The 13,687-nt window shown below is 38.3% G+C and overlaps 1 pseudogene across 1 annotated transcript; it reads left to right on the top strand.

Moving 5' to 3' along the window:
• The first annotated feature begins 5,738 nt into the window (after positions 1-5,738).
• LOC147531930 (putative polygalacturonase) lies at positions 5,739-9,736 on the top strand (annotated as a pseudogene). Its single transcript, XR_015228053.1, has 5 exons — positions 5,739-6,371; positions 7,537-7,665; positions 8,071-8,319; positions 8,421-8,574; positions 8,873-9,736. The product of XR_015228053.1 is annotated as a putative polygalacturonase (transcript).
• Positions 9,737-13,687: the final 3,951 nt, after the last annotated feature.

The following is a 13,687-nucleotide window of genomic DNA, read 5'->3' as shown; positions in this document are numbered from 1 at the left end:
AGATTAACATGAGCCTAGGTAGTCAGAAGAATAGGAATATGATCTGAACCAACTCCCGGCAGGTGAGTAACAAGTGAAGAAGGAAAGTCCATAAGCCAGGAGTGGTTTGTGAGGGCTCTGTCTAATCTTTCTTTAATGAGAGTGCCTTTAAATTGTCTATTGGTCCAAGTAAAGGTGGTGCCCTTATAACCCGCATCCCTGAGACCTAGGTCATTAATCACCTGGTTGATTTTAGTGACTTGACTAGTGATCTCATTCCGTCCTCCTTCCTTTTCCGACGGGTATAAAATGGTGTTGAGGTCACCCATGACAACCCATGGGACCGTGGTCTCAATCCTCTGATTACTAAGGGTAATCCAGGGGGTTATACGGTTTTTCCGATAAGGGCTTCCATAGAAGCCAGTCAGAACAAAACTATTACCATGTTCATTGTGGGTACATCTAGTGTGAATCATATTATCATTAACATAAATGGTATTGACATCATATTCCTTGGTCCAAAACAGAGCAAGACCCCCCGCTTTATTTTTAGGTTCTACCACTACCAGATTATAATTGGCATATAATTTGAGAATTTGATTAAGGTGATTAGTGGTGCTTTTGGTCTCAGAGAGAAAGATAAAGTCGGGTTTGTGGGTCCTAATAAGCCTATAAAGATGCTTCCAGTTTAAGTATTGCCCACAACCACGAATGTTCCAAGCTAAAATGGACAGGTCGGGTTTAGGTTGATCCATAACACTAACTAAAGGCACCCCACTTAAAAAGACAAAGAACAGAATAGGAACAGGGAGAAGAGGCACGATCAAGGAAGAACAAAACGGAGGAGAAGAAAACGAGGAACACAGAGGCAAGGAGAAGACAAATAAAACAGAACAAAAACAAACTAGATAAGCATCAATCTAGAACAACAATAGAATAAACTGACAAGAACACCAAAAAAGATAAGATTAACAATAAACTAGATAGACAATAATATTAACACTAAATAAACCATAACATAAGACTAGATTAGCATAAGATATTAAACGAGAAGGACAATAGTATCCACACCAGATAAACTTTAACAATAAAGTCAAAATAACCACAAAGGAAGCCACCACAAGCTGGTACTGGTTGCCAAAGAGCCCAAAAAGGGAGCTCCTAGACACGAGTCAAGGTCAACTCAGTGAAGAGACTCCAACTAGGCCTCTGAAACAGCACAGAACAGAGGCAAGCTCTATGGCGACTGGTACCAGAAGAAGTAGAAAACAACAAAGAAACCCAATAACAGGGGCTAAACAAAGAAACAGACTAAGTAAAACTAAAAAAACAACCAACACGACCAACCACAGAAAATAAGGAGCTAGGTAGTCTGAACTGGTGGGTTTACACCTTCCCCTTGCATTAAGATGTTCAAACCTCGAAATAAGATCATCGACTCCTCAAGAAGAGTTTGAGTTTCCTGGTTATCTAAGAACATGGACTGAATCTGATTCTCCTCTTCTGAGTACTCCGAGGAGCTGATGGAGTGGTGGCTAACTTGATCACGATTACGCTTACCAGAAGGGTAGAACAGAAGGTGGGGTGGAGTGGGTTGATGAACAGGAGATGGAGGTGGGGCAAGTAGAATAGGCTCAACTGGATCAGGGGACACTAGAATGGTATCATCCAACGTATCGTCCATTGGGTCTGAGTCAGACTGCTCATCTTCACCCGAGAAGTAGTATTGAAGTGGATGGGGACAACGATTCAAGGGATGCTCAACAATCCTACAGTGATGACAGATTGTTCCTGGAAATTTCTTGTAGCTTATCTTGATCTCCGAAACCGTATCATTAAAGATAGGGTTAATAACAGCCAGCAGAGGTGATCGAACATCATATAAGAATTGAATCCGAATGATAGGATTGTTGACACCCTAGGTTACGAGGGCGAATTTGGATAATCTTGCCCATACATTCAAAAATTGCGTCAAGATCAGTTTTGTTCTGTATCGATTGCGGAATCCGATACAGAGTGCACCAGAAAGGCTCATAGAATAAGTCATCTGAAGCCTCAGTAAGTGGGAACTCTACCTGTTTAAGGACCAGCAGTATACCCCTAAGAATCTAGGGCCTCCCATAATTGAGAGCATTAAGGACGAAGAGGCTCTATGGGATACACCACGTTGGAACTACACTAATATTGGCTACCCATGAAATTATAAATTTGAAAAACTACCCATGTAGAATAACATGGCACTTGATTGATGAAGTGAATAAAAGGAGAGAAAATAGGTGGAGGAATGAGGTGGGTGAGTGAAACCTAAAATATAACTAATACAATATCTATGACTTTACTATAGGAATGTTGGATATGAATAAATAAAATCCATAATCAAAGTATCAGCCTTGACCAACATAAATCAAAAGTAACTAATTTTATTAATCATTAATCATATGAAGGATTATGTGTACCTACTATCAAAGAGGCGAAGTGTAGGGTTTTGTACGTCTCTAAGACTACATATCATCTAATTAATGTTGTAAGCGGAATCTCAATCATCATATGATTAACACTAGTTACCCAGGATCATATGCATGAACTAATAATGAACCCTAAACTCTTTTATCCCGAAGATGAGAACTTCATATGTAGCTCCTCTACTTGAGACACCCGAGTAAGTGACTTGACCTTCCTTTTTTGTTGTCCGCTAGAACTCCATTGAAGGTTGAGAAGAAGAACCATTCTTCTTTTGACTCCATAGATAGATTGGGAGCTTTTTCTCTAAAACCCTCTCTCTCCACTTTGCTGTATATTGCGAGAGAGATGAAGTTTTCTCTTGAGAAAAATCCAACCCTTTTTCTGAACTCTAATGACCCATATATAGAAAAACCCTAATAGAAGTCTCTCTTACATTAGGTTTCAATAAGAGTTCTGAAAAGATAAACACCTGAATTTTCCTTAATACCCTTTTAAGGAAAACTAGGGTTTCCCCTTAATATGGTGTGTGGCCAGCCACTTAAGCCAATTAATGGGCTTGGCTTGGCCGACCCACTCCACACTATGGCCGGTTCAGATCAACCTATTACTAGGTTTGATCTGGACGCCCCATAAGTGGGTTTTCCACCTTTTCGGGCTTCTCTTTGGAGCCCGATTCTTTCTATCTTTTTGGAACTATTAGATTGGATCATATCCATCTATAGGTAAGCTCCCATGAGTCAACTTTCTCCGATCAGGCTACGACTCTTTGGTGTAACCCGTTGTAGGATCCGGTCAATGTCAGCCGCGGATTACCAAAGTGATCCGACGATCGTAAGCGGCTTTTAGCTAAGCATTACGACCCCTAATTGGACCGGACTAGATGATTTTCCGGATAAAGTCATCGTTATTCTAACTGACAAATTGTACGCATTGCCACCTTGGTCGGAGGACACTCCTTCGGAAGGACATCTCCTTCAGACCGAAGGATTATATCCTCCACGAAGAACTTTAAATTAGACAACAAATAAATTTAATTATTACTCAAATGATACATTAAACATGAGCTATAAACTTAAACGATAAATAAGAAAACTTTCATAAGGAAAAAAAAGACCTACAAAATTCCTACAATAACTATGAAGATGGCTAAGTTAACTTCACCTAATCACAAAAATCAGATCGAAAAAGTTGTTACTCAATAACATTTAAAGAGAGGGTACCTGAAAGAGATATATTTTTAAACATAAGACTAAACATATTACCAAACTCAAACAAATGATAGATTGACACAAAATGAGGTAGACTTTAAACAAGATGAATGATACTAAAATCATAGAAGAACGGTGGGAGAGATAGGATGACTTCAAACTTCAATTTTGCCCTCTCGCGCAAAGACTATTCATTCCAACACATAAGCACTGAGAGAGGATAAAGAGAAGTTATATGTTTTTTTCATCGTTCAACAATCAAATTTATATTCATATTCTGTTTCTTTTTTGCAACATTTTCTTAGCATTCTTTTTAACAATTCTTAAACATAAATAAAAACAGAGGATAAACTAAAATAATATGTTATAAAACATAAATTCTATTTTTAACAATTTTACAAATTTACATTTGCATAAAAGATAAAATAACAAAAGAAGAGCCCAACAACCCTTGGTTGGAGTGGTTAGAGGTTTAGCCTACCACCTTAGAAGTCAAGGATTCGAGGCACACTGACAATTCAAAAAGAAAATGACAAAAGAAGAAGAGAAAGAATATAAATAATTTCTTTGTACAACTATTAACTCTATCAATTCCTTATGCCTTTCATTGGTTGCAGTGCTTCGTGACGTATTTTCGGACCATGGTAACTTAAATACTGGTCACATGCAAAAATAAGGGAAAACCAAATTATTAGCCACTACTGTAACGGTTGGACACCCCTCTTAAGCTCATGAGGTCGTGTGACCGAGTTTCGGTGGAAGCAATTTGCAATCAAGATTTATCCCATACAATTTAGGCGATATTATAAAGTAAGTATTATAATAAATTTGTCGCCTCTAGGCCTCTTTCATGTTTTCGGACTTTAGGCCTCTTTCATTATGGTTTAAATTAGACGGTTATCGTGCTCATCACATTTTCATGATGCATGAATGTCTTGTAAGGACTAACGTAGATCCGAGCCGATTTCTCAAAACATAAAAATTGACCGTTAATGTTTTTGCCCCCAAAACCCAACTAACCATAATCCTTGACCGGTTGAAATAGGCCAATTGACAGAGAGATGATTCATGGCATCTAAATGGTTTAGTAATAACACCAAACCAACACACTGGATGGCTTTGTTGAACCACTACCCACATCACTACTTTGATGATTGTTTTTTATATGATTTTCTTAAGGGTGAAGGCACATTACCAACAGAGATAGAGAGGGACATTTGACCGAATCTTTACCTTTTTTTTTTTTTTTTTGTTGAACAATAATCTTTAACTCGATTCCTCATCCAAAACACTTTCTTTATAAATTATAGTAATTGTTATTTTTTTTTTGTTGACCCTATAGTAATTGTTATTTGACGGATGATTTATGTTTCACATCTTAAGTAGTCCCCAGACCCCAATAATCAACAACAAAATGGGTGCCATTTTAATGTCTCACCTATTAAAAGTCAACGACATCATTTAATTTGGGTTATGACCAGCTTCCGGCGCACCTTTTTATTTTATCGAAAATATTTAGATGACTCTTTTTTCCGTTGCCGTCATTAACTTATAATTATGCCACCTCCAGCAAAGTGAACGATCGAATTGAGAAAATCGAGTAAACATCATTAGATAGGTTTATTTGTAGTTTCTCTCTGTAGAACGATAACTGTTACATATATCAAGACCAATTTTTCATTTTTCGTTTGACGAATTTGCCCATTTATTATTACGTAGACAATTTTTAGAAGACTCTTTTGAAACTATGTTTCAGAAAAATTGTTTATCTCCTGATCGAAACGATTAAACTCCATTTTCAAATTTTCTTTCTCTCTTTAAAAATTTAGTATTTTTCATAACATATCATAAACTATCACAGTAATTCATGATATGTTATTAGTGAAAAAGAAGAACTTGATGCCATTTTGGCAACACTAATTCCGCTTAGAACTGATTGGCAAACTACCTTCAGTTTCAGGTAAACCAGAGTCCTTCTCTTTCCTTCCAATTTACTCCAAAACCTATATAATACTCTGCTGATAACGACTCAACTCCAACCATCAATCAAAACCCTAATTTCTTCTCCTTCAAATTTTCCTTGCAATTTCGAATTAGATACTCATCCCTTCCTAATTGATCATGGTTGAAGCTCCCATCAGTAGTTGGATTTCCCACCAGAAACAATAACTCAAGCTGTATATTCTAGATTGAAACCCTAATTTCTTCCCCAAAGTTATCAATTTTTCTGTCTCATTTGACCACATCGTCTTGTCGGTTTGGGAGTTGATTAGTTCTTTGTGTTTCAACCTGATAATGGTTGAAACTTTCTCAATTGGAAGATTTTACCCTCAAAGACCCGATTTCAAACGATGGATTCCACCTTTAGTTTCATCTAATAAAACACTTTTTACAGTTCTATGGATTATAGGGTTTGCTTCATTGTTTATATGGCAGAGGAATTTGGTTGATGGACTTTGGTTATTCAAACCAGTTCCACAAAAACCTAGTTCAAATTTTAGGTCATTTCAGTTCAATTTGACAGATTTTGGTGGTGTTGGGGATGGAAAAACAGATAATACAAAGGCATTTGAGAGGGCAATTGAAGAAATTTCAAAATTGGGAAAGAAAGGTGGTGGTCAACTTAATGTACCTTCAGGGAATTGGCTTACTGCTCCATTTAATCTTACTAGCCATATGACATTGTTTCTTGCTCAAGGTGCTGTTATTCTTGGAATTGAGGTGAAATTTCTACTTCTTTTACTTTTTATTCTGCTATCTTTTGTTAGATATTTAAATCTTGTTGAAATTACAAAACGACTATTTTCTTGGTGTCGACAAAGGATTTTACGGTTGAGAGTCGGAGTATGAATTGACCCAAGTTAGATTTTCAGACTGTTTTTGTCTGACTCGTGATGTCTCACTCATATGAATAGATGACATGGGTTAATTTTGAGTCCTTTCGGTTTAGATGATTCAGATACTGACGAGTTAGATTCAGACAAGGAGAAAAAAGAAACACGACCTTTGTCAAAAAAACCGAACACGTTAGGGTCTCCGATAAAGCAGAGAAGGAATGCGCCATGACTTTATTGGTTAATAGTTGAGTAATTCATTTTCTTAGAACTCCTTGTATGGTTAAATCCCACCTAACGAATTTGCAACCTACTAAAACACGTAAGGATTGTATTTTTTAATAGGCATAAGTAACTTCCAAAGACTTTTTAGAGTAAAAATGTTAAAATAGAGACTTCTAGTTTTGGATCTTCCAAAATAGTGCCTTCATTTGCAAGGTTTTATGCAAGTGACAGTACTATTGATACCTCGCAATTACCTAAAAGTTTAAACCCAAAGGACGTTTGTTGTGGATCCAGCGACGACTGAACCAAGCAAGCAAGATAGCACTATTGGAATCTCAACTCTTGGGATAAAGGTGAGGTATAAATAGCATTTACACGCTGCACATTTAGGTGCACATCGTTGATTATCTGATCATAATCTCAAGTTTTGGTTGATGTTACAAAATTTAGAGTTATGGAGTGCACCTGGAGTTGCAGTTTGAGCGATCTGTCAGCATCGCTGTTTTCTCGAACCATAAATAAGAATCGGATTTACTATTTATTGTGAAAGGAAAACAGAACTCAGATATCCTGATTCTTACAGCATTTTGTATTTCTTGGTGCGCCAAATCATGTCAAACTAATCTCTTGCTTTTTATATTCTGATAGGGATATATGACATCAGAACCAAATACTAATTTAAACCATTCTAACTTTTTGATTAGTCCATTTAGTCTCTAGTATATACTGATCATGAGTGGAATTATTTTAAAGCCATCGAAATGTATCTTATTTGTAAATAAACGTACTTCTCATTTGAAAATGTTTTATCAACTTGCATTTGGCAGAACGAAGAGTATTGGCCACTAATGCCCCCATTGCCATCTTATGGAGCTGGAAGGGAGCATGCTGGACCTCGATATGGAAGTCTAATACTCTAATCCACGGGCAACATCTTAAGGATGTCATTATTACAGGTTCGATGCATTTCTTTGTACTTTTTCCTCTTAATTGGTAAAATCCAAATCCAAAAACATAAATTTTCGTCCGGATCTCAGAAATAACTACACATAATTTCATTAGCAATTCAAGTTTTACAAGTGAATGAAGTTGCGGAGCCTGTTTTATTCTATATACGGTACCCATTTCATAGAGAACAAATTCATTGGTTTACAATTGAGCATGACTTAACTTGAAGGACATGGAAACAAACTTATACTGAACCAAAAATCTAGAGTTTTCCTTCTTTCTTGTGTTCTCTTTTTGGCTATTATATCTTGATCACTTATTTCTTGGTTTTTTTTCTTTTGGTCATTTTTCTTGTTTTCTAATGGTTAAGTGACAATAATAAACATATCTAATGTCTGCTCATTCTCGTATAGGTCATAATGGTACCATTAATGGACAAGGTCAATCATGGTGGAAAAAATATAAACAAAAACTTCTCAACTATACAAGAGGCCCACTTGTGCAGATATTATGGTCAAGTGACATCAAGCTTTCAAACATTACCTTGCGTGATTCTCCTTTCTGGACATTCCACCCCTATGACTGCAAGAACGTAACCATCACAAATGTCACCATCTTAGCCCCTGTATTTGGGGCCCCAAACACTGACGGGATAGATCCAGGTACTACCCAAACTTTCTACATAGAGATCAAGCTGAACTACTGGAACAAAAAACTAAATTAAGTATACGATTCATGACGGATTTGTTTTCTTCTTATGCAGATTCATGTGAGAATGTGGTGATAGAGGATTGCTATATAAGTGTAGGGGATGATGGGATTGCAATAAAGAGTGGCTGGGATCAGTATGGAATTTCTTATGGTCGTCCATCTACCAATATTCTTATTCGGAACCTTGTTGTTCGTTCCACAGTAAGGTAAGAATTATCATCCTGCAATAATCTGTTTTGTCAGAAATACTCGAACTAATTTTTCAAAGATCCAAAATGCACTATTCCTTTTCCCTTTTCTCCATCGTCCTCTAGCATCACCTGATATAAATATCAGAAAGCCCACCGTGCTTTATCTAGTCAGAAAGATAATAAGATGGCTCTTAGATGCTCTGATTTATTATTTCAGTTTTGATCCAGGATATTTTGGGTTTAGGGTGGTTTACCCTAATAATACGAACTATAGTTATGTAAATCAGTGCCATCTTGCTGAACTATGAAACAGTGCTGGCGTATCTATAGGCAGTGAGATGTCAGGCGGAGTTTCAAACATCACAGTCGAAAACGTGGTTGTATGGAGCTCAAGACGGGCCATGAGGATCAAAACGAGTGCAGGAAGAGGTGGCTATGTTCGAAACATCACCTACCGGAATATCACATTCAACGATGTTCGTGTAGGATTTGTGGTAAAAACAGATTACAACGAGCACCCGGATGGAGGGTATGACCCGAAAGCCTATCCAATCATCGAAAACATAAAATTCATTGGGATTCGCGGTCAGGGAGTCCGAGTACCAGTCCGACTTCACGGGAGTCCCGAAATCCCATTAAGGAACCTCACATTCCAAGACTTCTCAGTGGGCATATCATACAAGAAGAAACATATATTTCAGTGTTCTTTCGTTCAAGGTCGTGTTATTGGTTCTATCTTCCCTGATCCATGTGAGAATCTTGATCTTTATGATGTGCAAGGAAAGTTAATTAAGCATTCAACCACCCAGAATCTCACTGATATAGACTACAGTTTTTGAGTTGCTATGAAGTCGTGCAGGAATCCTTTCTTGAGGTTTTAGTGTTCCGAGGCTTTTCTTCATTAATACAGGATGATTATCTGCGGATTCGTCCTCTGTAAGTATCAATGTAGGAGATGTGGAAATTTTCAGTGATTATTCGTTTCCTCGTAAATTGATTTTTTTCACGCTCTTTTTGATGATCCTGTAAAATGTTGCGGTTAGTTTTCTGCTTACAAAGTTACTTACTTGTATTTACCTAAGGAGATCAAAAGCTCCGTACTTGTATTTGTAAAAAGAACATTACACTAAATTTGATCTTTCATGATTAATAAAGTTGATTGAATTCAAATTAGAAACATGGTTTGTTGGTGTGTGTATATTCATTTAAATTTCTCAGTCTTGTGTATGTTTTTACCCTCTAAATCCACTTGCACTCATGTACTGTTACCAGGTGATCTAAGGGTCATTTTTTTGTAAGAATATTATCCTAATATAAAAACCAGAAGTCACTAGGCATAAACACATCCTAAAAAGCATAAATGGGATTGATGTAAAATACAATATTTCAACCATGAAATTTCTCTAATGTAAAATATGGACTATTCACTATATTTTAGCCAACTGGGATGAAATCTTGTAGAAAATTCTAAGGGAAATTTGAAGTGTTTTAAGTTTAATTGTAGGAGGGGTTCAGTAGTTGGATGAAAAATAAGTCCAAAAATTTTCAAATTTTTATGAACATATTTGTTCCAAAATTACAATTCACTTTGTTTGATATCTTCTCAAACTTTACCACCCCCACTCCTCTTCATCAATAGGGTTATAGGAGTTTCCACGGTAAGAAAAAGTTGTAAATTTCTAGCTGTTACGACCAGATCAAGTAAACCAAGAGAAGTGATGATACAAAAAGTGGTTATCAGTTGATAAAAGCCTATGAATCAAGAGAAGACCAAAAGTCCAACGGGTAAGCCCGCGTTAAGTAAACAGGGAGGTGAATACGAAGGTGGTCTGTCACTCAAGCCTAGAACTGGGGGTCAACACGATTGTCCTAGGCAATGAAGCCTTGACCTGATTCAAATACGACCAGGTCTGCCCTGGGATTCACGAGAAGACTAGGGGGTTCACGTAAGCAAGACCGATACCTTAAGTCCTAAACATGGGAAAGTAGAAGCGTGCCAAACGCTTATGGACCTAATCCTGAACCTGATCAAAGATCCCAGTCGGTGAAGATCTTAAGTATTTGCCCAACTTGGACTTCAAGAGTCCCTAAATTAGGAAACATCTCGTAGACTCGGAAAGATATCCGTTGAGGGTCCTAGAACAAAGGAACTCCCAAATATCTTCGATACGAGATAAACTCAGAAGAAAACTCTAAATCTTTGAACTACTGAAGAGTAGTCCCAATATAACACGGTGGATCTCAACCGCCTCATCATCACCGTCTGTTGACAGTCGGTCCAAAGTAACCTAAAAAAGTGCATCAAATCACCTCGAAGAAGGCAAAAACTCTAAGGTTCATTCAATACTCAATCATTTATCTGCAAGGAAAATCTGAATTTCTTAAGCGTCTAAGAGGTTTCCGAGCTCCTTCAAGGTTTTTTCCCCAGATTTCCAAAAGCAGAAGCAGGAACAAAATTGACCGTGAAAGGAATCAACAGAGCAAAATCAATCAACCAGGTGTGACACAACATCAAGTCATCTTTACTTTGACGACTAACCAGATTGAAAAAAATCAACATCAGCAAAAAGCAATAGGAAATAAACAATCACACAGAACACAAGAGATTTAAGTGGTTCGATTAGTGAGACCTATTCCACGGTGATGATTTCCACTATGGTAAGGAAATAAGTTACATAAGAGATTCGTGAGAAATTTTGTATCTGATATCGTTAGGGTTTTAGTTTATATAGCCACTAAAACCCCAATCCCGCCGAAACCGCCTGTCCGACTTTCTCTTTCGAAATCCGAAATATACATGGATACCGCTAACACTAACAATCGACCTAAGAAAGAGCCCTACCTTGGAGCCTGCTTTGCATACTAGCTCTGCCTTGGAGCTCAGCCTCGCATTCCATCTTTTCCTCGGTGATCAACCCTTCTAACGAGTCCAAAATTTCGTGTTGAAGGCTTCGACGACTTTGGCAGGCAATTACAATTGCCATGTAAACGGGTTGGCAGGTCGTAAACCGGGTTAGAAATCCACCCATATTCAAGACACTGTCAACAATTCTCCACCTTGACTTGAATATGCTTCCTTTAGTTAAATCTTCCACCAGTATAGATTAACGCTTCTGAGCTATCATCACTATAGCCCTGTCAGGGCTTGCCCTCCAAGGGATCAACATTTGGAAATCCCAATAAAGGCTAAGCAATGCTTCAACTGGAAAGTTGTCATTGCCTTGGTCAATATATTAGATGGATTCTCTTCTGTAGACACCTTATTCATTGTGACGTTTCCTTATTCAATCACATACTTGATAAAGTGATACTTGACATCAATGTGTTTAGTTCTCTCTTGATACATTTGGTTTTTGGTCAAATGAATCACACTCTGGTTGTCGCAGTAGACCTCTGTCACCTACTACTTCAAACCCAAATCACCAACTAAACCCCTCAGTCATATTACATCCTTCACTGCCTCTGTTGCTGCCATGTATCCTACCTCCACCGTAGACAGGGATGCTACTGGCTGTAGCAATGCTCTTCAACTTATGGCACTCCGCAGTGAGTGAACGTATAGCCCGTCATCGATTTCTTCCTTTCAAGATCCCCTGAAAAATCTGAATCCACATATCCAACTACCGATCCAGAAGCATCAACCCTTCTGTCGTAAACCAGACCAACGTCAGCATTACCTCCCAGATACTGCAGTACCCATGTCACAGGAAATTCCTCCCTAAGATGACATTATAAGTAGAAATTTTTTTCACTATCATGAAATCTAGCATGATCACGCAGTTAGCTCCCTCCCCCCCCCCCCCCCAATTCCAAGGCCAACGAGATTAACCCGTCTGTAAGGACTGTGGTATCTTCAAAACCCTTTAGATAAGATTTATAAGATTTTAAATAGGGGGCTTCTGCCAAGTGTCAGGAAGCACTCTCTGTCATATCTTCGGCAGAGCTTGCGGTGTCGACCATGTTTCGACTCAACTTCAGTTTGCTATGGTACCTGTGATCACTAGTGGGTCAGTATGTGGGGCAATCACGTCGAGCAAGTCATCATCTGTGAAGATGGTCAGTGGACTTTTTACTTTCGGTTTTGCGAATACAGAAGGTGGTCCCCTCGCTTTGTTTGCGTACCTTCGTCAGGCACCATGTGTGCCTACACCGAAGGCTAACCCTCCTGCAATGGTGACAATGGCCCTCAATGTTTTGAGCTCTGCAACTTCTTCAGGTTGCTTATCTTTGCTAGGTTTTTTAGCCGAAGTGAAATGGGTTTTATTGTCAATCCCAAACCCGACTCCTCATTTTCCAGAGGATTTCTGTTGAGCTCTCCTTTTTTTACAAGCTCTTTAATTAGGTTTTGGAAATGTCGGCAATCCTTAGTCTTATGACCGTGCTCTCTGTGGAAGGCTAACCATATCGTCGGTACTTGGCTTGGGCAGCTAGACCTTGTCTTTTTTCACGAGGATTTGCAATATCTCCTCTCTTTTCTGAGTAAGAGGCGTATACGAATTGTATTTGGGCCTTCCTCGTTTGTATCGATTCCCACTCTTTTGTAGGTTTGGTTTCTTCTCGTTCTGTTCTTTTGGGTTGTTCTTTTTCATACGGGATCTTAGCGACTTTTTTCATCTTTTTCTAGTCCTCTTTCGCCTCTACGACAGACATGCCTTTTTTAATAAACTCTCCAAGAGTGCGTGGTTCACGTTTCGCGATTTCGAGAAGTATGTCATCTTGTCGTGTGCCTCTTTTCAATGTTGTGTAAGTGACATTAGGATCTTGGTCAGCTATCTGTACCATGAGGTTTCATAATCTTTGCCAGTAGCTGGGTAGGGGTTCTCCTCTCCCGTAAACAATATTGAATAGATCTTCTGATGTTTTTGCAATAAGTTACTGCCCTAAAAGGTGTTACAGAAGGATGTCGCTAGCTCGTCAAAGGAATAGCTGAATCTTGCTTCAAGAGCTTGGTACCATGACTGTGCGGGCCTCTTTAGGACTATGGTGAAGACCGTCGTGCTCAGACTCATAAGAAAATATGATTCCTCAGGAATATACTAGGATCCTCGGATCTATCATAGGTGTGCAGGTGAGGACATCTGAATTTTTGGGCTTTTAGGCCTCCAATATTTTGGTGCTCACAGGTTGC

Source organism: Eschscholzia californica, unplaced genomic scaffold (assembly GCF_041429995.1).
Source record: "Eschscholzia californica isolate CP2 unplaced genomic scaffold, dmEscCali1.0.p SCAF_6, whole genome shotgun sequence".
In the NCBI taxonomy this organism is placed as follows: Eukaryota; Viridiplantae; Streptophyta; class Magnoliopsida; order Ranunculales; family Papaveraceae; genus Eschscholzia; species Eschscholzia californica.
Note: the sequence above shows the minus strand (reverse complement) of the source record. Positions and strands in the feature narration are given on the sequence as shown.